This window comes from Eublepharis macularius, chromosome 2, assembly GCF_028583425.1.
Source record: "Eublepharis macularius isolate TG4126 chromosome 2, MPM_Emac_v1.0, whole genome shotgun sequence".
Lineage (NCBI taxonomy): Eukaryota > Metazoa > Chordata > Lepidosauria > Squamata > Eublepharidae > Eublepharis > Eublepharis macularius.
The window spans coordinates 164761756-164789585 of NC_072791.1; positions in this window are offsets into that span (position 1 = coordinate 164761756).

Here is a 27830-nt window from a genome sequence, read left to right on the forward strand (position 1 = left end):
TACAACAACCAATCGTGATAATAAAATAACTTGATCACAATAAAATGCATATGTAAAACATATAAAACCCAGTAAGAGTGCAGTCGCCAGGTCTCCCTGGAAACTGGTGGGAGGGTGGGGGTGGTACTTACATAGTGCTTGGGGGCAATTCTTTTTTTAAAAAACTTTTTATTTTCAATATTTTCAATAACAACAAAAGGGATTATATTCAATAACAAAAATGTGATAGTTATAGAAGATCTTTAGTGTTACATATTACCAGATTTAAACATATTAAGATAATTTCAGTTAAGAATACATGAAACGCTGGTTTAGAATTTAAACAGTATGTCTTATCATCAACTACCCCACTCTTGCTGAAATTAACCCCTCCCCCTAACTTAATGATTTGTAGTTAACTTTTCCTTGATGATATTTAATGTTTCCTTTCCTAACCCATCCCACTTCCCCTAAGAAAATAGATATAATTTGCTAGAATCAGTAGTCAAGTGTTATAGACTATCGCTAAACATAAGATGATTCTTGTCAGCTTTTGTCTGAAAACATTATAGAACATGCTCACAACAGAGCATGCTCTGTAGCACCAGCATATATATTACTCACATAAAACACTAAACATAAGCCCCATAGAAATGATCAGCACTCAGCAGTTTCTACACAAGGCTGCTATTGTGTGCTTGCAACACTATTGCCCACAACTGGTATGGGAATTATCTGTACCAGCCCTTTAGGCAATTGAATGTCCATAGTTCTATCCACCTTTATAAGCTAACACATGTCTACTGAAGTAGTGGGTTGCTGGGCACATTATATGCTACCATATGAGAGACTGAAAAGTGTATGGTTGCTCCACAGAGATCCTTCCCAGACTCTGTTAAACTGAGGGCAACTGTGGGGATTTCTTTCGCATCTTCTTCCCTGTATAGACTTTTCCTGACCTGTTCTAGTATCAGAGTTTCTACTGAATCCTACTAGATGTGAGTTTTCTCTTACAAATATGGCTGATTTGGTTGGTGTGTCTGTTTCCCTTCCTAAAGGATTTGGTGTCAATAGGAAAGAGTCGTCAAGGAAAACTCTAAGAAGCTATGTGTGTGAGAGAGAAATATTGATGAACAAGACCTTGTGGGGTGGAGTGCTAATTAAATAGAAGTTATGTCATCTGCTAGCTGTCGAGGTGCAATTAAATGAGAATTAGAGAGGTGAGATTAAAAGGCAGATAATACAAGAATAGCATGGCTTTGCTTTGAGGGGAAAACACCAATTTATTAAATCCCATTTCTAACTTTTCTCTCTAGAGGAGGAAGAATGCATTTTCTCTGTCTCACGGATTCAGTCTAAAAACACTGCCAGTAACCTAAAGGAGAGAGGGAAGTTTGCTAAGGCAAGCCTGTACCAGTCATAAAGCAGGCTGACATGAACTAGACGTCAGATTTTACACAAATTTAAACAAAAATATTGACATATATATAATGGTTAGGAGGTCATATTAAGATGGCGCCATGTTAATAATACTATGGATATTTGAGATGCCACCATTTTCTCCAAGATGTTCCACAGCAAGTTCATGCAAGATGCATATATAGGCCGCCATCCTGTGACATTTCTTTTCCTCCTCCCTCGCTGCTACAAGGAAGCTGATTTAGAGAACTGGGAGCAATGTACCATTTCCTTGCAATGAGAAGTGCAGAAGCGCTAATCAAGATGACAACTTGCATGAACACCATGCTCAGGAGTATTAGGGCTGCTGCCTCAGGGTGACATTATCTTCTCCCAGATGGAAACATCTCTTCAACAACCATCCCGTGAAGCATGTACAATATGCATGTGTGGCAATAGTAATATTTAACATATATTACTCACATAAAACACTAAACATAAGCCCCATAGAAATGATCAGCACTCAGCAGTTTCTACACAAGGCTGCTATTGTGTGCTTGCAACACTATTGTGTGTTTGCACAATTCATGTTAATTTCAATGGTTCTTGCAAAGGAGAACTTCTAGATGGATTGTGACATTGATAAACTAATGAATGATCAGGGGCAAGACAAATACCCACTCGCCATTTAATTATTATCTCTACCATGTGTTTACATGAGTGCATACATGGCATGAGTTCAGCATCCCATTCAGCAGCCTGTTTTATCTGTGTGGAAGTGTCCCTAGATGGCATTAAGGGCTCTCTTTTGGAACATCTTCTTCATAAAGGTTTCATTTGTTTTATAATTAACTTACGGCTTGATGAATGGGATTTAATATGCAACATATTTAATTCCAGTTTGACCTGATTTATAGTGTAATACAAACCACAGGTGAAGGTTTTAATTAAGTAGGTGGTGACTCTGATTCAGCATGTGAAATGAAACTGAAGTGGTGATAAATTCGGTTCCAAAAGCAATGCATCATTTTGAATACAAAATGTATTACATTTATTGTGCGATGTATTTGTTAAACAGCATGATATATAGTTTATACAAAGGTGCTTTTTTCTTGTTGATACTTCCATAGAATTTTTAATGTTCACTACAACACCATCCCATGGGAGAGTGAGTTGTGGCTACTTGTTTTTAAACTTTGCTGGACTGAAGGAAACTCAAAAACTAGTCTTCTTGATTAATCATTACTTTGGGCTGATTCTTATGTGAGAACATAACTGTGATGATTTTGTCCAGACCCTTTTTAAAAAAAACTTGGCTGCTTCACAAGCATAGCATGTCAACAGAACACCACTCAGGCTACCAGTCTCTCTGGTGTACATTAGCCACTTTGCGCAGGTAGTATCCTTGTTTAAACAAGATGCTGGTCCTGCGCAAGATCGCTGCAAGTAAATTGTTTTGCTCACAGCCAACTCAGGGTATTCTGATACCCCAAGAAAATCACAGTTTTGCTACACTGACCTTTTGTCATTACTTCCTAAAAGGTACAACATACGTAGCCAGTATCCTATTGACACTCTGCAGAAGAGATAATAGAAGACCTCAGGTCAATGTGCAGAGAGTGTAGCAATTGCACCAGAGTCCAAAGCAACTTTGCCACAACCCCCAACTATGTCATAGTGTGCCAACAGCAACTCCTCTGACATGCAGAGTTGAAAACAGCCAATTGGTGCACACAGATGTGAACATGGCCCCTCCCTGAACATCAGATTGTTGCAAGCCACACAACAAGGGAGAAATCAAAATAAATCAAACATTCTCCACCCTAAGTTGGCATGAGCAGGATGATTCCTGGCATCACTACATCATGGAGTTCCACAGATGCAGGTTTCAGCCTCTTCCTGCATCCATGTTTCCTGTTACCAGGTGCTCATATGGGGAAGGAAACATGTCCCCTCCAGGAACCTACCCACATTCTACAGTTCATGTCTTGGGATTAATGTCTTGCTGGTAGGGGACAGGGCTAAGGAGCAACAGAGATAGCTGAGAATGCTGACTAAGCCCTGATCCACATACTTCACACCCTTGACACTGCCCACTTCTACAGCAGCACCAGAGTTAACCCAAGCCCTGCATTAGCACAGCACCAGTGCATTTTCAAGATACATTGATATATGTCAAAATTATGCCAGCATGAGGCTTAGAATGGTGCCCTTCATTGAGCAACATATCTGATGAGGTACCACCTTCCTTCCTTCCTTCCTTCCTTCCTTCCACAGAACAAGGATTTAGGCTGCAAAGCAAAATTGAAATCCAAAGCATATGGCCCTAAATTAATAAGTAGCAATTCCATCACTTCAGGATCAATGGAGCAGAATAATATCTACCCACTAATAACAGCTTAATAAAATGAATGGCTTCAGCCTTGTCATGAATTACTTTAAAGCAGGGGATTGTGGAATGGTAATATAAACAACCATTGATTTTTTTCTGCATTTGAGAAAGTACAGTATCACAAATAAAATATGAGTCCACTCTGCCTATAACCGATATCAAGCAAAGCCGCGCATCACTGGTAATGACTGGTGTAAAGGGAAAACAGAACGAGACTCTTACGGCTCCTGAGTCGAGCTTAGATGAATGAAAGGAGCATGACGTGAAGAGATGAAAGCTCATACCTGATGCTGGGGATCATCCAAATCTAACATGATCTCATTAATAACGCATTAGCCCAGACTAGCCAGTTCAGCTCCATTAACTGAAATTATGTGATTAACGACATTAAAAGGAGCCTGGAAAGACTTAGGAAAACAAATGACATCTGTACTTCTCTCTGCAGCTAGCAATGAAATTCTAAGCTGAAGCCTCTCGATTCAGCACATGTTTACTCATATGCAAGTTTTACAGAGTTCAATGGGGCTTACTCCCCAGTAGATGTAAATAGGGTTGGCAACCTTAATTGAACAGAAGCACTAATGGATTTTTTTTATATTTTATTCTTTCTGGTTAAGAAGCAATTTCCCCCCTAGTGAGACTGGCTAGTGATTAGAGGGTAGGATTGCTGCCCATTCATCACTTCTATGAATTATTCATATTTTGGGAGATCCGTCCATCTGCTCTTGCATTAGTTCCATTCATTTGGAAAGGTCCTGCCCATATTATGGTGCAAGTGGATGATATCAAAGATCTATGAAAATTATGGAGAACTAGACTAAGAAACAGACTCCACGATCCAAGTGGCAAGTATCCCTTTATACAAAAGGGCTGACATGTTGTCGTTCGGTGATCTGGAGTATAGGCTTCAAACCTGTAGCTACTGAGCATTGTAATATCCCCAACATTTTCTAAACTACACCCCATATTTTAAGATACACGAGAGAAAATCTGAAACACTTAAGGTTTGTTTCAGCAATGTGTCAACTCTGCGTTCCGATTTATGCTTGTTTTCAAATTCTTCAACCCATGCCCTTTTGCAGGTGTTCATTTGCCTTGACTGTTGTTCATACCATCTTGCACTGTGTAATCTGCCTTGGGTCTCAGTGAGAAAGGCGAATTATAAATAAATGAGAAAGATACAGTAGTAATTCAGCATGTTGTTTTTGGTGAGCTGGAAGAATGTTAAAGTTTGAAATCCTCATTTCTAAGGTCTAAATGATTTGAATTTCTGAATTCAAAAATGTTGTAGTTCTAGCTCTTTTCAATTATTCGTCCCCTTACCAAGACACAGAGAAACTCTGATTTCACATATTACTGGTTCAAATAAATGTGCACATTTCCATTCTACCTTCCCTTCTCTCCTCATAGTCCAACTGGACTGGCAACCCTTTAAGTTTGTTCACAGCAGATCCCACCAAGCTGTTCTCCTGTTTACAATCAATACAAAGACCTTGTAGAGGGAAAAAGTCGCTAATGAATGCACATCTGTTTTCCCATAATGACTGAAACAAATTGCAGGAGGCATGCAGCATGGGAGGTCACCTTTTATGGACTATTTGCTTTCTCTCCTCTTGGCTTCCTCTCAGTCCTCTCACTCCTAATCAAAATGCAAACCGTGGCTACGAAGTTTCCTTGTTAACACAGCACAGCTTTCCTCAGTAGGCCAATAGGTAAACACTCTTTGTTTGTCTCTGTTTTCTCCTTCATTTGGAAGTTAATTGGTTCTTCTATACATATGTTTTCATCTTTGCTTTCATGTTTGCAAAAACGAATTTAGTGGCAATGTTATTTTTATCCTTTCCCCTCCTTATTATTTTTCTTTTTTTAAAAAAGTATTCTCCTTTTATAATGTATCATTTTTTCTACGGTCAGCCACTGGCTGTGGATGGGTTTGGTCAGCTGTATATATAAATGTCAAGAGCCACAGAATACTTTACAAAGTTTAATACCTGGAATTATGTGATAGATCCAGAGGAGTTAGCCATGTTAGTCTGTACTAGTAGCAAAATAGTAAAGAGTCCAGTAGCATGAAGAGAGCTGTGGTTCTCGAAAGCTTATGCTACAGTAAAGTTGGTTAGTCTTAAGGTGCTACTGGTACTGGACTCTACTATTTTGGAATTATGTGAGTGGCTCATCTCATGTATGGATCTGAATTGTTTGAGGTTCTGCTCAATAAATTATGTTTACCCCTCTTATTTCTGGAAAAGAGCAAGAGTTCAGTAGCAACTATAAGACTAACAAGATTAGTGGTAGGGTATGAGCTTTCGTGAGCCACAGCTCACTTCTTCAAATAACATGTATAATGCTTCCTCCTTTGGAGAACACTTGTCTGGAACATTATTCAGGAACTCCATATTGATAAGTGCCTAAGGCTTCAGCAACTTTGAATTCCTGAATAATGATCCAGAATGGCTACAATCCTAAAGATGCTTTCCTGGGAATAAACCAGTAAGCTTCTACTCTGCTTACTTATGACTAGACCTACTTAAGATTGCTCCCCAACAGTTCCAATTACCAGAAATCAATTTCCATGAAGGACAGTACTTATGTAGAAACATTCTGATGTGGAAATTATCTTACAAATAATCTGTGGTTAGGAAATCAAATGCATCTAGCCCTCAGCCAGTGAAGAAAGTTGTTCATATTATTGATCTTAGGCAAGAATCATGGACGTATATTCAGACATTCAAATAATATAGCCCAATGCTACGGTACAGTTCAACACAAAATTAGGCATGTTATGTGGCCTGCTATCAAATTCTGCTGTCAGAGGTGCGAAGTTCAACATGGGTAAAATGAAAAACAAAATGAAGTGTTGGAGACCCGCATCGGCTGGGCTCTTTACCTATGGACAATTCCTCCTCCTCAGAGGAGGGGCTGGAAGAGCCAGTGGGAGACCCACCCGCAGTCCCTGAAGAGCCATCCATTGACTAGCAACCCGGTCCCTCGGCGCAAGGTGGTGAAGGAGAGGGGTCGTGCAGAGAGGAGGAGGAACCGGCGCCTCAGAGAACCAAGCCTTGTGAGCTGGCAGCAAGGCGGAAGGCTCAAGCAAGAGAGGTGGTTTGGTAATGGGAAAAAAGTGTGTGCCTACAAGCACAGTGATGGGCGGAGCTGAATGCCGAGGACAAGGTGGGGCAATCAAGTGAAGGAGAAACACCTGGCCCTCGTCCTCTTATGCTGTCCTGAGCTTATAAGGGAGCAATGGCATTCACCACTCCTTGTGCCCAGCAGCTCAGCACCTGGAAGCTTCACCTCTGCCTTGTACCCTGCCCTTGCTTGGATAGACCTCCTGTGTCCTGACCTCGGTTTTGTCCTCGATCACCCCTCGCTTGTCTCTGCATTGAACTGATGACTCGGCTTTCAGACCTTGGCTCGTCTTTCTGACTCTCCTCTGCTTGCTCCCCTGACAGATGGACTTTCTGGCTCCCGACCCCGGTGTGCTTTGGACTCTCTCTCTCTCTCCCGCTCAGCCCAGCACCCAAGTGGGAACCCCAGCCCTGACTGTGACACATTGCTCCCACCACAACAACAGGCAGCATAGATGCAGCAACTACTGCTGCGCTGGTAGCGCAAAACCAAGTGCTGCAGCAGACGGTCGACCAACTGAAGAATGCTGTAGCCTAACGTCAGCAACAGCTGAAGCAACAAGTTCCGGCAACGCTGCTGCCTTTGCCAGCCATGCCTAAGTGCCCGGTAAGCCCACCAGAAAAGTTTGCTGGTAATGTGGAGGAATTTCCAGCATTCCTAGCCCAGTGTCAGCTGTACATTAGCCTGCGCCCACGAGACTTTCCTGATGACTGGACCAAGGTGGGCTTCACTCTGAGTTTGATGAAGGGCCAGGCTGCCACGTGGTCCACCCCCCTGCTCTTTGAACCATCACCACTGCTACAGGACTATACGGGGTTTGTGGAGTGGCTCCAGCAAGCCTTTGTGAACCTCATCAAGGCGGAGAGCGCCAACCAGCGTATCCAATGCCTCTGCCAGGGGCGAGGGTCAGTTACCGCCTATGCGGCAGAGTTCCAGCTTCTAGCCCAGGACTTCTCTTGGAATGAGGCGGCGCTGTGGGACCAGTTCATGGAGGGGCTGTCTGATGAGGTCACGGACGAGCTGGCCCGGACTGAATGTCCCAGCACCCTCCAAGGTCTAGTGGTGCTGTGTCAGCGCATCGACCAATGCCTGGAAGCCCAGAAACAGGCACACAGTGAGGTCTCCTGGCAGATGGGTCCACCCCAACTGGCACCTGTAGGCACCTACTCCCTCCCAGGCACCCCGAAAGTGTCAGATCCCGAAGAACCCATGCAACTGGGAGGCACATGACCCCGTCTCATGACCACAGAGAAAGCATGGCGACGTACCCAGGGGCTTTGCCTGTACTGCAGTGGGGCTGCTCACTACGCCAACACCTGCCCAGAGAAGTGCCGCCCAGAGGTCACAGCAAAAGACAGGCCCCAGCTCGTGGCAGCCCACGTGGACCGGGGTGAAATGTCTGCACCAATGGGGACCTCAGTGTTGGAGGAGGACACTTCCTCCTTCCCTTAGTGATTCAACTGCCAGACAGGAGGTGCCTGGAAACAATCACTATGGTCAACTCTGGCACTTCCCGGAGTTTCATGGACCAGGAGTTTGCCTGCCAGCACCATGTCCCCATGCAAGAGAAATGAGTTACCTCCTTAGTGGAAGCCATAGATGACCACCTGTTGAAATCCAGCCCAGTAACCCATGAGACGGAGCCTGTGGAGATAGTCACGGAGGGTCACCAGGACCGATTCCAGTTCGACTTGGTCCACATGCCACACTTCTCTGTCGTGCTGGGCCTGACCTGGCTCACGAGCAGTAACCCTCTCATCGACTGGAAGTGCCAGGTAGTCCAGTTTCCCTCCAAGAAGCCGGACTCCTCCCGGAGGCTGCTCACCAGTTCCAGCACTATCCCCCAGGGAACCTTGCTTCTGCTCCGCTATGCCAGGTTCACAGACATATTCGAGGAGAAGGGGGCTGACCAGCTGCCACCACACCGGCCGTATGACTGCACAATTAACCTGATGCTGGACAAGCCTCTATCAACCTCCCACCTCTACTCCCTGACCGAGTCTGAGCGCCTGGCGCTCCAGGAATTCCTGGCTAAGAACCTACAGCATGGGTTCATCCAGCTCTCCACCTCACCCACGTCAGCACCAGTCCTGTTTGTGAAAAAGAAGGGAGGGGAGCTCAGACTGTGCCATGACTACCGGGCCCCGAACCAGATCATGATCCGGGACCACTACCCATTATCCCTGATTCCAGAGCTCCTGGACCGGCTCTGGGGAGTAACCTGCTTTTCCAAGCTTGACCTGCATGGGGCGTACAATCTGATCCAGATCCGCGAGGGGACGAATGGAAGACTGCCTTTGGGACTCACTACGGCCAATTTGAATACCTTGTTATGCCATTTGGCCTGTGTAATGCACCCTCGGTCTTCCAGAGGTACATAAACAACGTGTTCTGTGATCTGTTGGATCACATCATTGTGTACCTTGATGATATCCTGGTGTTCTCCAGGGACCCGGCCAAACACCCCAACCACGTCCGGAGCGTACTCCACCAGCTGAGACAGCATGGACTGTATGCCAAGCTCAAGAAGTGCAAGTTTGACTGGGAAGAGGTGGAATTCCTGGGCCACCGTGTCTCTGCCCAGGGCCTCTGGATGGATCCAGTCAAGGTCAATGCTGTGCTCTCCTGGCAGGCCCCCAAGAACTGGAAGGATGTCCAGCAGTTCCTAGGGTTTGCAAACTACTACAGGCAGTTTATCCCCAAGTTTGCTGAACTGGTGGTTCCGCTGACCCAGCTCGTTAGACCCCGAGTCCCCTTCACTTGGACCCCGGCTGCCCAGCAGGCCTTCCAAGCCCTGAAGAACTGCTTCACCACTGGTCCCATCCTACAATACCCAGATGTAAACTGCCCTTTTATTGTTGAAGCTGACACCTCGGATACAGCATTAGGGGTCATCCTGGCGCAACAGGACTCCCCTGAAGGCCCACTACGCCCCTGTGCATATTACTCTCGCCACCTCACGCCTGCCAAGCAGAATTACACCATTTGGGAGAGGGAGTTACTGGCCATTAAGGCGGCTTTCGAGACCTGGAGGCATCATCTAGAAGGGCACGACACCTAATCCTGGTGCACTCAGACCACCGCAACCTGGAGCACCTGCAGACCACCCAGAATCTGAATCAACGCCAGATCCGGTGGGCCTTTTTTTTTTGCCCAGTTCCAGTTCACCATCTTCTATGTCCCTGGTGCCCAGAACAAACAGGCAGATTCCCTGTCCCAAAACCCAGAGTTTGCCTGACTGGAGGGGAAGGCCCCCGTAGCTACCACCATTCTTCCGCCTGAGGTTTTCACAGCGACAGATGAGGCTGCCTCACTGAGACTCCGGATCCAGCAAACCCAGCAGGAGGACCCATGGGCCTGGCGCATAGCCCAGCTCTTGCACGACCTGACCCAGACAGATCCACCTGGGTACCAGCTCTAACAGGACCTGCTAACCCACAATGACCGGGTCTATGTACCCCAAGGGTCCCTGCATCATGAGGTGCTGCAGCTGGTTCATGACACTCAAGCAGCTGGGCACTTTGGGCGATACAAGACCCTATACCTCCTCTCCCGAGAATTCTGGTGGCTTCAGGTGCAGGGCAATGTAGCCCGGTATGTCCAGTCCTGCGAAGTGTGCCGCTGCACCAAAGATGTGCTTGGGAAAACAGCCAGCCTGTTACAACCCCTGCCAACACCAACAAGATCCTGGGAGTCGATTTCCTTGGACTTCATCACTGACCTTCCCCTGTCACAGGGGCATACCTGCATCACTGTCATCGTGGATATCTTCATTAAGATGGTGCACTTCGTCCCTTGTCCCGCACCACCAAGAGCTACACCTGCACCATGTCTTCCACTTACACGGAATCCCTCAGCACCTAATCTCAGATCGGGGAGTGCAGTTCACCTCCCACTTCTGGCAAGTCCTCCAGGCCCTCCTTGGCACCCACGTCCACTTGTCCTCCTCACACCATCCACAGACCGATGGGCAAATGGAACAAACAAATGCCACTTTGGAACAGTACCTGCGGTGTTAGACCAACTACCAACAGGACAACTGGGCCAACCTACTACCCTTGGCAGAGTTCACATATAACAATTCCATTCACTCCTCGACCCAGCAGACACCTTTTCTGGCCAGTTACGGACACCACCCCCGGTCCTTCCCTCAGACAGCTTCAGAGTCTGCAGTCCCGGTGATGAATGCCTTTGTGCAAGAACTGCAAGCCCTGCACCGAGTACTACGGGAGCAACTAGACCATGCCAAGCAAGCCTATAAGGTCACCACGGACCGACACCGTCAGGAGGGGGAAGGTTCTTGCAGTAGGCCACACAGTATGGCTCTCCACCAAGCATATCTGGTTCCAACGTCCTTCCCAAAAACTGGACCATTGGTTCATCTGACCCTAACAGATAGTGGAGCAGGTCAACCCAGTGGCGTTCCACCTCAAGTTACCCCCAACCGTTCGGATCCACCCGGTCTTCCACTGATCCCTGCTCACCCCGACGGCACCCCCGCACCCGCTCTGCAAGTGGCCACCGCCGCCACCACCGGTACTGGTGGATGGCCAGGAAGACTATGAGGTGCACCAGATCCTGGATTCATGTCAGCACCAGGGGCAGCTCCAGTATCTGGTGGAGTGGAAGGTATATGGACCAGACGACAGGTCCTGGGGACTAGTGGGGAACCTCCATGCCCCACGTCTCCTCCGGCAGTTCCATCAAGCATACCCTGACAAGCCAGGCCCTCCAGGTCGCTCGCAGGGGAGGGGCCTTGGGAGGGGGGATGGTGTTGGAGACCCGTGTCAGCTGGGCTCTTTACCTACAGATGATTCCTCCTCCTCAGAGGAAGGGCTGAGCCAGTGGGAGACCCACCCGCAGTCCCTGAAGAGCCATCCAGTGACCAGCAACCCGATCCCTTGGTGCAAGGTAGCGAAGGAGAGGGGTCAGGCAGAGAGGAGGAGGAACCAGCGCCTCGGAGAACCAAGCCTTGTGAGCCGGCAGCAAGGCGGAAGGCTCAAGCAAGAGAGGCGGTTTGGGAACGGCGAAAGAGTGCGCACCGGCAAGCACAGTGATGGGCGGAGCTGAATGCCGAGGATGAGGTGGGGCATTCAAGTGAAGGAGAAACACCTGGCCCTCATCTTCTTATGCTGTCCTGAGCTTATAAGGGGACGCTGGGCAGAGCCCAGCATGGGAGCAAAGTCATTCACCACTCCTTGCACCCAGCAGCTCAGCACCTGGAAGCTTCACCTCTGCCTTGTACCCTGCCCTCGCTCGGATAGACCTCCTGTGTCCTGACCTCGGCTTTGTCCTCGACCACCCCTCGCTTGTCTCTGCATTGAACTGACAACTCGGCTTTCAGACCTCGGCCTGGCTTTCTGACTCTCCTCTGCTTGCTCCCCTGATGGACTGACTTTCTGGCTCTTGACCCTGGCGTGCTTTGGACTCTCACTCTCTCTCTCCCACTCAGCCCAGCGCCCAAGCGGGAACCCCAGCCCTGACCGTGACATGAAGACAGAACCTTAAAGCACCTTTTCACAGTTCTACTAGCAATAAGAAATGCATTGTGCAAACAGGCAAAAATAAAATACACCTGAATTCACAATGTCGATTATATTGACCACTTTAGTACCTGCGTAAGCTACTAATTTTTCTGAAGGGACACACTGAAAAGTAAGAGGTCAGCATTTAAATCCCCATCCCCTTATGTGACATGTCTGCAAGATCTGTTGCCACAGAGGACCCATTTTCTCTTCTAGGATGACTACTGAAGGCCTAGGGGGCACTTCTGAAGAAACTACATTCAGAACAGCAGCCTCTAGTTGCTGATCTCCCTTTCAAAGGCACATTTTCAATAGCAAAATTTAGAATTTTTTTAAAAGCTAAGATGTAATTTTGATAGTTACAACTTTTTGAAAAATACTGCAGATTATCAGAAAATGGTAAAATTCTGACAGCCTGACTGATCAACAGGAGCATCCAGTAAGATTACAGTCCAAATAAAGAAAACCAAAGTTCTGGTATATCCTAACTGAAATGTTCCAATCTGGATCGAACTGCCACAAGTCTGAATGCCACAAAAAAGCTTTAATTGTTTTATCATGAGCAACATCCTAATCATTTTCTTTTATTACATCTGTAATCCTGCTAAAAAGGCAGAAATGCAATTTCTCACTGGTTTGCTCATTATTACTGGATCCTTACTTTGCAGATAACATACTGTGAAGGAAAGTTGCACAAAGGTGGTAGACCATTGGGATCTCCAATCTGGAAAGTATGTTTAAACAGGCACTGTACCCCCCCCCTCCAAAAAAGTACCTATTTCATATCAAAGACAGTAATGATTTGTGTTATCATTTAATTACAAAGACTGTAAATGTAAATGAACTTCAGTTTTTAGTTCTAGTCAATTTAAATTGCCTCCTTACATGGCTTAATCCTCTGCCTTGATATTGCATTGGTCTGGAGCATATTTAGGAGCTACAGTACAATTGGCATTTTGATCATATTTTAAATTGCATAATAATCCAATAACTGTATTGCATTGCATAGTATCAAGAAACACGTGGCAGAATGCAATCTTTCAACCCTTATTTTCCACTCAGGTAAATCTGCACAGTGCTGTTAAAACTGTAAATCATACTAGTATCACTATTCATGTCATTAAAAAAAACCCCTAAAACCTGGCAAAAAATTCATACCCATTATATTGGTTCAGGCCAACAATGTGTTTAGCTCAGAATCCTCTCAGCTTTCAATAAGGCAAAAAAATTATACACTCCCTAAGCATGAGTCTGTACCCTCTCCCCTTCCACCAAGTACTTTGACTAATGGAACAACAGATTGCTGTGAACTCTGAATTTGCTCCATAGGTACTACCAGCAGAACCCACTGTTTAGCATGTGGCACAAACAGTGCTGTTTTACTCCCTTCCTCAATGCACTGCACCACAAGAGAATCTCAATGTGGATTGACTTTTCTCCATTTCAAAAACACATTGTGCTTTACAGCTGCAATAGGACAGTTGGAGGTATCCTCCCATCCACTATAGTCTTGCTGGCGGGCCATAAACATACCAGCTACGGATAAAAGTGATGTTGAGTGATGGCTGCAAAGTTCCCGTTGGTTGCTGAGCTCTGCCAACAAATCACAGAGGACCTTCGTGGATAATCCTTCTTTACTGACAAATAGCAGGTTCCTAAAGTGGTTTTCTCATCACTGTCTCTTTTTACTCAGCCTCTCATCTCCCCTAAAGCAAATAGCCATGAAGTGCCACCATCTAGAAACTTGCCCAAGTAATAAGTCAGGAGGACATGAATTATGGCTTCCCAGAGCAAAGAGATCAGCAGATAAATGGTTCCAGTGACATACCTGTCTGCCTTCTTGATTAATTCACACTTAATGTTACTAATTTTCCTCAAGCTTAAGCAGGCTTCCTGACTATTAATATTACCACTGATATCACTAGGTATAATTCTGTGTTGTAATTGGAATCTGTCAGAGCCATCACAAAGGGAAGGAAGGTACATTGAGCGAGATGAAAGGTAAAGACATAGAATGTCAGCAGAGGGTCTAGTTGTTCCCCCTAATGCCTGTTCCAATTTGGCAAAAGTTTCACTTCAGCTATGAAATAAGAGAAAGGGATAATAAAAATCTTCTCTGAGGCAAGGGGATCATTGCAACTGGAGATGAGGAGTTAAATACGGCAGGGTCACTGTGGTCCTAAGCTTGGGTTTCTACCAGAAACTGTAAAACAAAAAAGGAATATTGTGGCACCTTAAAGACAAGCAGATTTATTATAGCATAAATCTCATGAGATATGGCCTTCAGATGAAGTGGTGCCTCAAGCAGCAAATATATACACATACACAATGGAGACATATGACTACCACCAAAAAGAACAGCTACATGTCTTCTCCTTCTATCTACCCCATAATGTGTATTCTATTCATCTTCCCTTGTAATGTGCAGTAAAATGGACACGATCGCACTCAGAATCACCCACTCCATTTCATTGGCTGTACCTTGGAGGGAAGCTCAAAGTGCAATGACTTTATGTTAGTCAGGAAGAGATGTAGAGTTGTTGGCTTGTATCCTGCCACTCAGTTTAGCCAAGCTGGAAATGTTCCTCCCCTCAAGGAGACTTCCTCATGGAAGGGGCTCAAAGGAAGAGCCTTGTCTGTCAGAAGAAGGTTCTGTGGGCAAGAGGAAGGCTTCAGACTCAGCTGAGCCATGGTAGGATACATCCTGCTGTTTTCATTTTAGTGACAGCCAAGCATCTCTGGCTATGTCTGAGACCAGCCTTAGACACTCTGTGTTTTGGGTATTCAGTGATCAGGGAAAAAGAAAATCATGGACTGATTTTTGTATGTGGTTTAACCCAAACCTTAACAAGCCTGCAGACTACCAATCAAACAAACAAATACTACAAAAAAAACTTAAAGAATGCATTTGAATGTGGCAATGAATCAGGGGATGCAACTGTTATTCCTACTTGTCTCTAAGATTTCAGCAACTGTGTGGCTCATAGAGGCAAAATGTTTACTTCGGGGGATCTTCAAGGATCATGGAATTCATATTCATGTTGATCAGCTCTGGAATTAGTAGGCTAATTGTCCAGTGGTCCAGCAGCACAAAGAGATTTCAGAATTACAACAACACTTATAGTCCTTAAATTGGGCAGTCTTGCATTAGTAGACAACCCCTTGTTTTTCCAAGGACCTCTAACCATTTAGGTTAGCCATAGACCAAAGTGCTTATTCTCTGGTGCTTCAGAGTGCAAAAGTCAAGATCAGTAGCTGTGAAAGTATTATTCAAGACATTGCTATCTGGCTGTACGATTTAGATCTTGACACCAGACCTGATGACACATTTATTTGTGTGTCTGCCTGTTCAGAGGAATATAATACATTTTCTTACTCTGGGACCTTTTTACTTGCTTATTCCCACAGTGCTGTACAGGGCTTGTTCAACCTTTGGCTACTCTGGAGGCACTTGCTGCCACAGTGCTCTACAACTTCCAGATCAGTTCTGGGACAAGAAGAAATGGAACAAGCAAAGTGTATATGGTTGTTAGAAAAGAATAGTTCCCCAGCCATTCTGCAACAAATACAGCAGCACAAATTCTCATAAGATACCAGCCAAGATGACCAGGGTATGAGGTAGGGGTAGATTCTTTCCTGTCTGGTTCCAAATGACAGGAATGTGTAGCTTGAGATTCATAAAATCAGAAGTACCCACAAAGCCTCTTCCTTCTAGCCCAAAGGAAACATTCTGGAGCCAATTAGCAGATGTTTCCCTCTGTTCAGTATTCCAGGTCTGCTTGTGATCCCCAGATCATAAGTATGTTTCAACAAAATGAATGAGTGACATAACGGGAAAATAGCCGACAGTAGATTTACAATTGCAAGTACAATGTTGAAATGGATCCAACAAAGAAATGGAAGGAGAGTTTTGGAACTGAAACAGATAAAAGGATTTAAACTGAACACAGCTTTATATTACCTTTGCTATTCTTCCATTTTGTTCCCCTTGAGCAAACTATACGCAGAAAACAAGCACTCTCTCACTTTATCATGGGAGTTAACATCCTTCAGGTATCTTTATGACCACTGTCTTAATCTAAAATGGGTTTTAGGTGGCAAGCTAGCGAAGTATTTCACACACAGAACAAAAACTGAGCAATAATGGGAGACTTTTATTTGAGCAAGTGCCTTTGTCATACAGTGTCATAAAATAAGTTTTATTTTCCTTGGCTCCCTGAGGACTTAAAGAACAAACACCCAGGGATTCACACAGTGGTGAAAGTCAATAAAAATTTTTGAGGCCAATGGGCTACAGAGATATTATGTGTGGCAATGAACATATGGAGACTTCTACAAATCTCTCTGCTGAGGCATGCTGACAAAATGAAGATACAGCATATGTACTATAGACAATACTTTTTCAGTAATGGCTGTGAGACTTGGTGAGTTTTATAAGTAAATGTTTTTTACCAGATGAGAGAAACAAAGTCTTCCCAACGGTGCTATCCAAAGAAGACTCAGGGAATCCCCTAATTCTGTTACATAACCAGATACCCAGGACAATCACCTCTTGATTAATTCTGACTTGTTTACATATTCAAATCAGTAGAAATTAGAATTCGAATTAAACATGATAGAGAGAGCCAATAGCCCAGTAGCAATAAATGAACATGTACATAATAGCAAGATTACATGCCGAGGTGGACGGAGCATGGTAACATGTAAATCACGCAACACACATGACAAGGAATATAGCCAAAAGATGTTGTGGGATAATAACTTCTGAAGCCTTGATTATGTGAACTATTTCAGTGTATGATATGTCTGCCTCTAGATAATTTTGCCAGTAATTAGCAAGACTCTTGGATGGTCATTAGTAGGATCTTTGGATCACATCATGGTATAAAAGTTGTGTGTTAAGTAACCTGTTACTCTATTTGACTATTTGCATCGATCAAGAGTCCCCAATGTGGCACCCTCTAACACCTTTCCTGGGGCCTGTCAAGTGGCATTAGAAAGTGAGTGAGGCCACATGGGGCTTTTGCCCAGTAGGGCTTCTGATTGGCCATTGGAGATTTGATTGGCTGAACAGATAGGGAGGCCAGGCCTGGCCTGGCAATGAGCTGGAGATTTCATGGTGAGGACATTCGGGGGCACTTGCAGTGATGCCACGCCTCTCTAGGAATCACTGGAAACTCTGTGGTAAAACCATAGTGTTTCCAGTGATTCCTAGAGAAGACTGACAGCACTTCCATGGAAAACCACTTCTGGGCTTTCCTCAAGTTACATCATGCCATCTGCCCAACAGCTATTATTTTATTTTATTATTTTTCTCCCACTGCCACTCAGAGCAATAGTGGAAAAGGGGAGCTGGGGGCAGGCAATCTTATGTACAGATGAAAAGGGATCCTGTTAAACAGAGCTTTTCCCTGAAATGTTGAAGAGTTACTATGCATTACCTCACTCCCTGACATTTTGTGGTTTGACTGTCTCCTGTGGCTAGAGATCTAGGTTCCTGCTTATGGTGGGCAATCTTCTTCTGATGCCTTGGACATGTCACTGGCAATTTCATGACATTAATGATGAGCCCATCCCAGCAGCAGGTAAGTGTCTCATCAGTTGCCAGGGCAGACTTGGCGACCTATCTGTGGCAGCCCTTTTGTGATTGTGCTCACCACCCTGTTGCAGAATTTCAAAAGTGCCTGCAAGCTCAAAAACGTTGGGGACCCCTGGTCTAGACCAAGACTGACAGCAATGACAGATGGCTATGTCATCATCCCATTTACATTTGAAATAACTCTTTGCCAATGAAGCAACTTCCTGGTTACTTCATGGGTCTTTTGTTTTCAAGATTTACTTCACGGTTATTGTTTTTTTCAAGATCCTTAAAACATGCTGAAGATCTACAGGTTTCTTTTTTCTATTTACAATGAAGCCAGGGATACGAGCAAATGCTGGCATTTTTAGCATAGCGGTATCTCAAACCATTTCTTCCCTTTTTAAAGAAAAGCTCACATTGTCCAATGCTCACCCTATTCTGCCTTACTGATCCTTGAAATTTTTAAGGTGCAGTTTTTTAAACCCTGAAATGCATCAATGTGGTAGGTTTTACTTGTTTAATTTTTGCCTGTCATGCTTCTATTACCAGCACAGAACTTCTGTCAAGGAAAAGATGATAAGTTATGCTTTATCATTTCTTATCTTGAAATCTCTCCTCAAAACTTGTAAATTCCAAAATTAATCCTTAATTTTTATAATTTTGACACATTCATAGGCACAGATCTGGAGCATTTCCATGGAGAGAAAGATTTCTCTCTGCAGAGAGTGATTTCCTCAGCACGAGGTTGAGGCTGTACCAGGCAAGGGAGGCAAGAAAGTCACACTGCATTGTGAAAACACTACGGAGAATCCAACCCACACTCAGTGCAGATCTGTGCTGCAGCCATTCACACAGCAAAAGAACCACAGTTCCAGAAGTGTACTTCCTCAACAGGTGAAGTAGGAAAATCCTGCATGACCAAGAATCAGAAACTGGGAACAGAAGCTTTCATAAATGATTTTGTATGTCTCCAAGCTCATTCAAATAAGAATGGTAGCTGCCTCATGATATTTGGTACAATCTCCTTGAAGATAATGATTTGTTAAACAAACTAGAATTTCATTAACGTTCTCCTGAACAGCTGCACAAGGTCAGCAGTGATGATTTGCCAGCAATCCAATTTTCACCAAGGCATGGTGCAATTAAAATCTATTACTTTATATTATATATTATAACTTCATGCATATAGATTCAAAAAGTCAATGGTACTGGATAAAACTAATGTGCAGAGCACTAACTCAAGATCTATCCACTTGGATTTTAAAGTAAAATAAATTTTTCATCTCTAGACAACTTGTCTAATAAGTCACCAAAGTGCCAGCTTTGAAGTGTTACTGTTGTAAATTGAAGGCTTTTAATGCTCTAGTCTCTACTTACAGATCCCTAAAAGATAGGGAAGTCTAGACAAAACAGACTCATGGGAGACATAGGTTAATATAGATGTGTCACTTGACTGCCTTGTTTCTTGAGGTGGGGCAATAAAAAGATTAAGTGGGTTATCCTGTGGAGTTTAAAAACTTAATTCACACTTTTTTCAAAAAAGAGAGAAGGAGCCAATTTACACAATAGAAGTACTGCATTGAATATGTGGGTTGTATGGATAGGATTGCCAACTCTATCTTGGGAAATTCCTGGAGATTAGGGAACTTAATGAGGATGTGATACCACAGAGTCCACCTTCCAAAGTTGCCCTTTCCTGCAGGGGAACTGACCTCTGTAGTCTGGAAGACCAGTTGTCGTTCCAGGAGTTCTCCAGACACCATCTGGAGGTTGGTAACCCTATGGCTTTGGACAGGCTTTGGCATGAGCCAAATGACACAGTCTTGAGGTATAACAATTAATAATAGTTTCAGGTGGGTAGCTGTGTTAATCTACAGTAGATGAGCAAGGTTCAAGTCCAGTAGCACATCAAAGATCAACAAAGAGTTTCCAGGGTATAAGCTTTCAACAGTCAAGCTCTCTTTTACAAGTAGGAATGGAGATCAGAGTCTTTTTATCCCAGTTTGAAGATGGAAGGGTGTTACAAATAGTAAGATAGGATGTGGAGGTACAATGTGAAAAGTAAATAGTTGATTAGAGCGGGGAGGAAACGTAGAAAATTAGCATCTGTAATGAGATAAGAATCTTAAGTCTCTGTTCAGCCCAGCGGGGGGCAGGTGGTCATTGATCTGAATTTGTGAATGAACTCAGTTTCAGCAATCTCATGTTATAATCTTCTTTTGAAGTTTCTCTGTTTGAGGACAGCCACTCTTAGGTCAGCAATGGAATGTCCTGGGAGATTAAAATGTTCTCCCACTAGTTTTTGTATGTTATAATTTTTAACGTCAGATTTATGTCCATATATTCCTTTGCGCAGGGACTGACCTGTTTGTCTGGGATAGAGAGTGGAAGGGCATTTTTGGCACTTGATGGCATGTAGAACATTGAAAGATGAGGAAGTGAATGAACCTCAGATAGTATGGCTGGTGATTGTGGGGACAAAGTTGGCATCTTGGTTTGTTGCAAGCCCTGGTCCCAGATTGGAAGTGCATTATTGTGAATCAGAAGTTGTTTAAGTTTAGGGGGTTGTCTGTAGGCAAGAAAAGGTTTGCCTCACAGTGCCTGTGAAAGAGGGGTATCATTGTCCATAGCTATAGGGTATCATAGTAATTAATGAGTTCCTGTCAACTCAGTTCAGATGGTCCCAATTCAAACAAAGTAACATGGGCCCAATTTGAATCAGGTAGAAATGAATTAGTGCAAACCCAGACCATTCTGAATGGCTGTTACCTCCTGGCTGCCAACCCAATCTACCTCTACCTGCCCTTTTCCAAAGTTATATTAGTGAGGACGGCTTGTGGCAGCCCTAAACCCTTTTTTGGTTTCCATGGTTCCTGGAGACACTAGATACTATCACAAGCATTCATGGAAGCATCCAATTATTTATTATTATTTATTTAGACCATTTATAATACTACCTTACTTCCCACTGCAGTTTGCAAACAAAACACAAATATAATGCAATTCAAAATTTATCAAAACCAGTAAAAATTCTTTAACAGCAGGACAAGAACTCAATTGGTGTCCGCCTTTAGGAGAATTCATTCATAGCTGTTCTCCAGACTTCAGAGATTAGTTCCCCTGGAGGAAATGGCAGCTCTGGAGGGTAGAGTCTATTGTATAACATAGAGATGACATAACCACTGAGATCCCCTCCCTAAACTCCCTCAGGCACTACCTCCAAATCTCCAGGAATTTCCCATGCTGAAGTTGAACTCTACTTATTGTAATCACATGGCTTCCTCAGCATCACCCCATTAGACCACAGAAAGGAAGGTCTAGGCAGTGTGATTTGGTAGTAGATAGGATTTAGTAGGGCATTGGGAGCCTTTTCAACAAGCCTTAAACTTCAGAGGGGTCAGGTTGATTTGACAGGGCTCAAACGATAAAATTAGTTTTTTAAACACTGTCAGTTTCAAGAGATGTTGCCTTACTATAATTCAACCCACTTTCAACAATTTTATGACAGAGTGGGTGACTGAATTATCAGAAGGCAAATACGGAATGCTACAAGGATCGACTTAACCCACTTTGGTAATCTAGTCTCATGAACTGCCTTTCATTTCTGTTTTGGGCGTCAGTTATCAGGTAACACACACCAGAGGAACCTTTAAGAGCCTAGCTCCATAGTCACTCCAGTGGCATAAGCTGCAGCATCCATCTTGCACCACTCAGCAGCAGTGAGGAAGAGGAAGAACAGAAGAGTCTACTTGTGTGCTGAGAAGCCTTGTGGGAACCTCCCTTCAGTCATGTTTGTACCTGCATAGACACCTAGATACCTTTGCATCAGGAAACAGGGTCCTTCCATTTCCCTGGTCATCCTTCCCCCAACCTTGACTTCCAGCAAAAGGTGGCAAAACTAGGGTGCAACATGCGCCTTCATAACAGTGGAGGTAAGTTTTTTCTTTGGTGGAACATGACATTACTTTTTGGGAAGGCTGGTGAATCTTTTCTTTAGTGGGAATAACAAGATCAGAGTCCAGTTGCCTCTTAAAGACCAACAAGATTTTCAGAGTATAAGCTTTTGAGAGTCAAGCTCTCTTCATCTTGAAAGCTTATACTCTGAAAATCTTGTTGATTTTTAAGGGGCTACTGGACTTGAATCTTGCTGTTCTGTTGCCGACCAACACAGCTACCTACCTGAAACTATCTTAATGGGAAGAACTAGATTGTATGAAGAAAGCTTTTCACCTTGCAGTAAGAGGAGCTCTCCTCTATAACTCCTTCCTATTCGCCTCACCTTGAGGCCTCAGGGAACACTAAAAGAGAACAGCTTCTAAATTACAGGGATTGCAACAATATTGCTCCTGTTGCATTTATTTACTTTAAAAGGTTTGTATATTTCCTTTGAACCTACATTTTTAAGGCTTACAAAATACTAAAGCAATACCTAAGGCTTACAAAATACTAAAACGTAAAAGATATCCTCTAAAATAAAATCTCTTTCGATCATGCATCATTAAAAGACTAGGAAAAATATGGTTTTATCTCATGCCTAAAAGCCATTAATGTAGGCACCAGGTAGAAGGAGAAAGAGTTTCATAAACAATTGTGTGAAATAGGCCTTTTCAGCAGGTGCTGTTTGTCATGAAAAGGTGTACCTCCCAAACTTCCCTCTGCTGTGTAACAATACTACAAAAACTTTTAAGAGGCTGGCCATCACTGTTGTACCTTAAAATGATTTTACAATGTGCCTTCTCTTTCTTATTTAAAAAAAAAAATGGAATCACAAGGGCATGCACATAGTGGCATCCCAGTATGTGTACTATTATTTGAAATCCAAGATTTAATTCTATTTAAAGAGGTAAATCTCTGTTTGGAAGAGACTATTACAGAATAAGCATGGGGCAATCACATGACTGAATGTTCCTATATATAAATATGCAACATAAATATCTGAAGGTAGCATGTCAGTACAAAGCCAGAATAATCTTGATCCTTGATATGCTAGTCTTCGATGCATTTCTTTAAAGCAGAACAGCATTGAAACCTGTCAGCCATTCCTATTTGTAGCCTGAAGAAGCACAGTCTAGACATCACTTTACCACTTCAACAAGAAAAAGAAGACTGCAGTATAGATCTCCTTTGATTTAAAACAAAACTGGACTATGAAAAAATAGCCTTCATCTGAATTCTTTGCTTTGTGAGTATTTATTCCAGAAAAAAATTATACAATTCAAGAACATCACTATCAAGGTTCATTGTGACATAAAGAATATTTTTATGAGCAATAAACCTTTGGACAGTTAAATTTGCAAGCGGATTGCTGACACCAGAATAACAACCAGCGAAAACGTGATACACACACAAATATAACACAGCACATCAAAACCAACTATAAATCAATAGCTCCACTCACTCTGCCAGGGGTGGAGCGGGTGTGATTTGATAGTCAAATTTAATGCGTATATTCTTCCGCTCACTTGGTTATGGATGAACTTATTTCAGTGACCTTTTACCAGAATTTAAATGGGAGCCATGATAGCACACTCATTGGAAGAATCAGCCACAGAAAGCTCAGATAAGAGAGGGGGGAAAGCACTAATGTAGGTTTGCCAGATATAAATCTCGAAATTAAGGGACATTTGGGAACTACATTTCAGACAACCTCCACTGCTAATGTGGATAGGTGATATAAGACAAAATGTCCTAAACAGTTTACTCTGACATGAATAGTCATTGACTATATCCTTCTTTATGAAATACTTATGGTGAAGCAGACGAGTCCTTTTGACAGCATTCATCATAATGTCAGTTAGCTTCAATTAAATATTGCCTATGAAATTCACGCCACAGTGAAGAGGACTGTAAAATGCCACAGCACTCTGGACAAGTTGACCATACAGAGTTTAACATATTGTACCAGGATAATTGTCAGGGCTTCTTTTAAAGTGCCCTTAGAATAATAGCCTGATGAGCATCCTGAGAAGGTTGTAACAAAACATGTGTTTGCTCTATTTCCACTCTGAACTATAATTTCCAGGAAAAGCAGTAATTACTATTAAATCTGTTTAAGGGGCAAACTGCATATTACACTCAAAGACATGTAATTTTCCCTTGACATTTTTTCAATAAAAAGGAAGTTCAGGAGGCTGCAATCTTGAGAGAGGAACTGTGTGTGTTTGTGTGCTTAACTATTTTCCCACTGGCTATTTTTCTGTTCAAATCAAGCTTTCAGACTATTTCCTCCTGTTTCCTCCTGCCAGCTTGACAGGCCAATTTTGAGTAGGAAAGGAGGAAAAAGTCCTCTTCAACTTCTTTCCTCAGTGCTGCAGCCATTCAAGTCTACTTTGTTTTTGCTTGTTTAAAACCTAATAAAAACAGTAGACATTATCTGTATGTAGCATGTAGTTTGGCCCCAAATGTACAAATATATTCTATTATATATAAGAGATGAGATACTAAGGACACTGTGTTATGCAATTGTGAAGAGTCTGGAAATTGTTCAGACCCAGTGTTGTTGAATAAATAGGTTAACTTCTTCCCTTCTCTGTCTAATACAGAAGTAGGCTCACTTGACTAAGCTGATCTGGCCAAGCAGATCCATGGCACAATAATCTTGAGTCTACTGATGTAACATGGTCTACATGGGGCAACCCTTGAAGACTATTTGTTTATTATTTACTTCATTTATACCCCATCTTTCTCCCCAATTGGGACACATGGTGGCTTACATAATTCTCCTTTCCTCCATCTTATCCCCACAGCAATGCTGTGAAGTAGTTAGAACGCATGTGTGTGACAGGCCCAAGGTCACCTAGTGAGCTTCCATGGCAGAGTGGGGATTCAAACCTGGTTCTCCCATATCCTAGTCTGGCACTCTAACCACTGCGCCATGCTTGGAACCTTCAACTAGTGCAAAATATGGCTGCTTACTTACTATCTGGAGCAAACTATTTTGAAAACATTTCATTGTCTGCCTATTTGTTTCTAAGTTAAATTCAAAGTACGGGTATAAAACTCCTTGCAGCCTGGAAACCACATATCTTGAGGACCACCTCCCCTTGTCGAGACAGCTCCACTCTGCAGGTCAATGTTTGTTACAGGTCTTACAGACAGGTCAGAACAGCATCTGCTTGTTCCAGAGGTTTTCTGATAATCGCTTCATGAAGTAGAGTGGTCTTCTTGAGGATGTTAGGAAGACCCCATGTGGTCATTTTTGTTTTGGACCTTAAGGGAAACTGGATGCACATTTACTTGAACTTGGGCTCACTGACATTCTTGGTATTGTGATAACAGACATTGGTACTGTTATAGTTTTTTATCTCTGTTTTATTATGGATTTCAATAATGTTTGTGCCCACATTTTCAAACATAGCCATAGGAATATGGAAGATCATCTTCATTTATTCAGATATTCTGGCACCCACACAAATTGCTCCAGTGGACATGTGATATCAGTCAAAGCCACATCCCATGTAAATAAAATGCAATGTTCACAACACTGTGAGAGAAAAATAGGACCACAAGAGATTATGGAATTCATGACATGGATTCCTGAAGTGGTTAGCTTTAACACTGCAGACTAACCCAATCACCATGAGAAGAGGTGAGAAGAGAGTTACTCCAAATTTACTGCTCATCCACAAACATGCTGTACAACAAGCCATTTGAAGCCCAAGTATTTATCTCAGGCAGGATTTAGATTTATATGCTACATAGTGAAGTTCTGTTGCCAGATCTCTTAACCCCAGCTTCTCTGTTTGCTGCAAAGCAGCATGAAGAATGACCAATTGCCAGACTTAAGGGCTGGGGGAGGAGGAATCAGGTATGCACAAAATAAGATCAAATCCAGTGTTTTGAATTGTGCAGGTCCTGGAGCATTGTCTGGTATAATGGGTCCTTAAGTGCAACAACATCCAAATTCAGAAAACAACATGCCAAGAAATACTGTATAGTGTTCAGTAAACCCCTTTAGAGCTTAGACTACAATTAATACAAATTAAAATTATTCTCTGCAATTATTGGACATCTAGAAGATTGCTTACAGTGTGGTTATCAGAATTGGATAGTGTTGGAGATGTAAGCAGCCAAGACTAAATTTGACACATATGTTATGGGTATGTCTATCATGACATAATTAATTAAAATTAATAGACAAATTAATTTTACACTAGGATGTTCATTGGATTCATTCACTCCAGTTCCTGGAACTTTTTGAAAAGACCAAGGTTCTGTATCTTACAAGCCTTGGTAATAGCTAAATGAACAATACTTTGAAAGTGGAAATCAAAAGATATGACACATACTGAAATGTGGACTGAAGCAATGTTAGATACAGTCAGAGAGGGTTGCCCTTAATAACAATAAACGTGAAATATATCATGACATTTGGTCTGCATCTGTGGATTTCTTTGGATATTAACATGAGTGCATGTATTCAATTGTATACAGTATGGGGTTAACTAATAGCTTTGAGATCAAACAGGATTTTTTGGGAGAGTTTCTAATTGATCACAAGAGACTCCTTTTCCCTCCTGTGCCATATTGTATCAGGGACCTTAAGGTTATTTAAGTACACCTGGTTAGTATAGACCAATAAAGTCCTAACTGAGGAGGCAGGTGGGAGGCTGGCCAGGTCACTTGCTGGCAGTTAGGGCTGTTTATTTGAAAATAAACAATTAAATAAAAAGTGTACCTTTGTCTGATTTTTAAAAAGTTTTAAAATAAATAAAATAGTTTTTTTTTAAAAAAATGAGATGGGCAGGAAAACTTGATGAATACCTTCAGACATCTATTAAATAAGGGAGATCACCTGAACCAGTCACTTCTTGGTTATACAGCCCCGGAGCGTGGGGGGGGGGATTTCCTTGGGGTTGCATTCAATTGAACCCTAGCTGCTGCATGGTGGGGATCGGATATTGGTGGGGTTCAGCACTTCTGAATACAATTCTGAGCAGCAAATAAATAAATAAGATGCCAAACAATGTTTTTCTGGCCATTCCCATTTGTACAAACTTCCTTTCTTTCAAAACAAGGATTAAAAGAACCCAAACAAAAATGGCCCTTAAATTAAAAAAAAAACGATACCATGTTTGACAGCAATTGATTTAGGTTTTGAGGTCCCTGCCCATAGATGGTGTGTAAAATGTTAATTAATCTGTGTCAAACTAGGCCCTGTAGGCCTCAGTAAATAAATCCATTCTCAATTTAGCAAAAAACAACCTGTCCTTACAGGTAAGTTAACTCCTAGCAACTTACCCAAACCTTACTTCTGTACTTTCCCACTGAATTTCAGAGAGATGACAGTAAAAGGTGTGGCTCAGGCAGAATTGTAGTTCAGAGGAATTGCTGTGCTTCCCTAATGGGCAACACCTAATTTGCCTCCAAAACTATTAGTCTGCCCATTACACCATAATCTAATTAAATTGAGCATAGGTGCATTTTTTTACATAACAAATAAGTTTTTGCTATAGAATTATTGCTTTGGTCTTTCTTATTGATTTTAATTTCTTCTACAGAAATGCAAGGAGACAGATAAACATGGACACACACATACTCTGCTGATATGGGAGAAATTACAAATTCTCTGGTTGATCTAATACTTTTCTCAGTATCTGAATGTAATGGACAATAGTGCAAAAATCTAAAGAATTCTCACGGATTTTGGGGACATTCTTGCATTTCAGAAATGAAGCTAATTTTTGCACATTGCATTGAATTTTCACAATGTATTATGTGATTTTTCAGTTCAGATGTATCCCAATTTTTTAATAGATAAACCTGGTTGAGTGAGAATTAGTTGAGGTTTGATCCTTAATGATTATTCATTTCCATTCTGATGCCA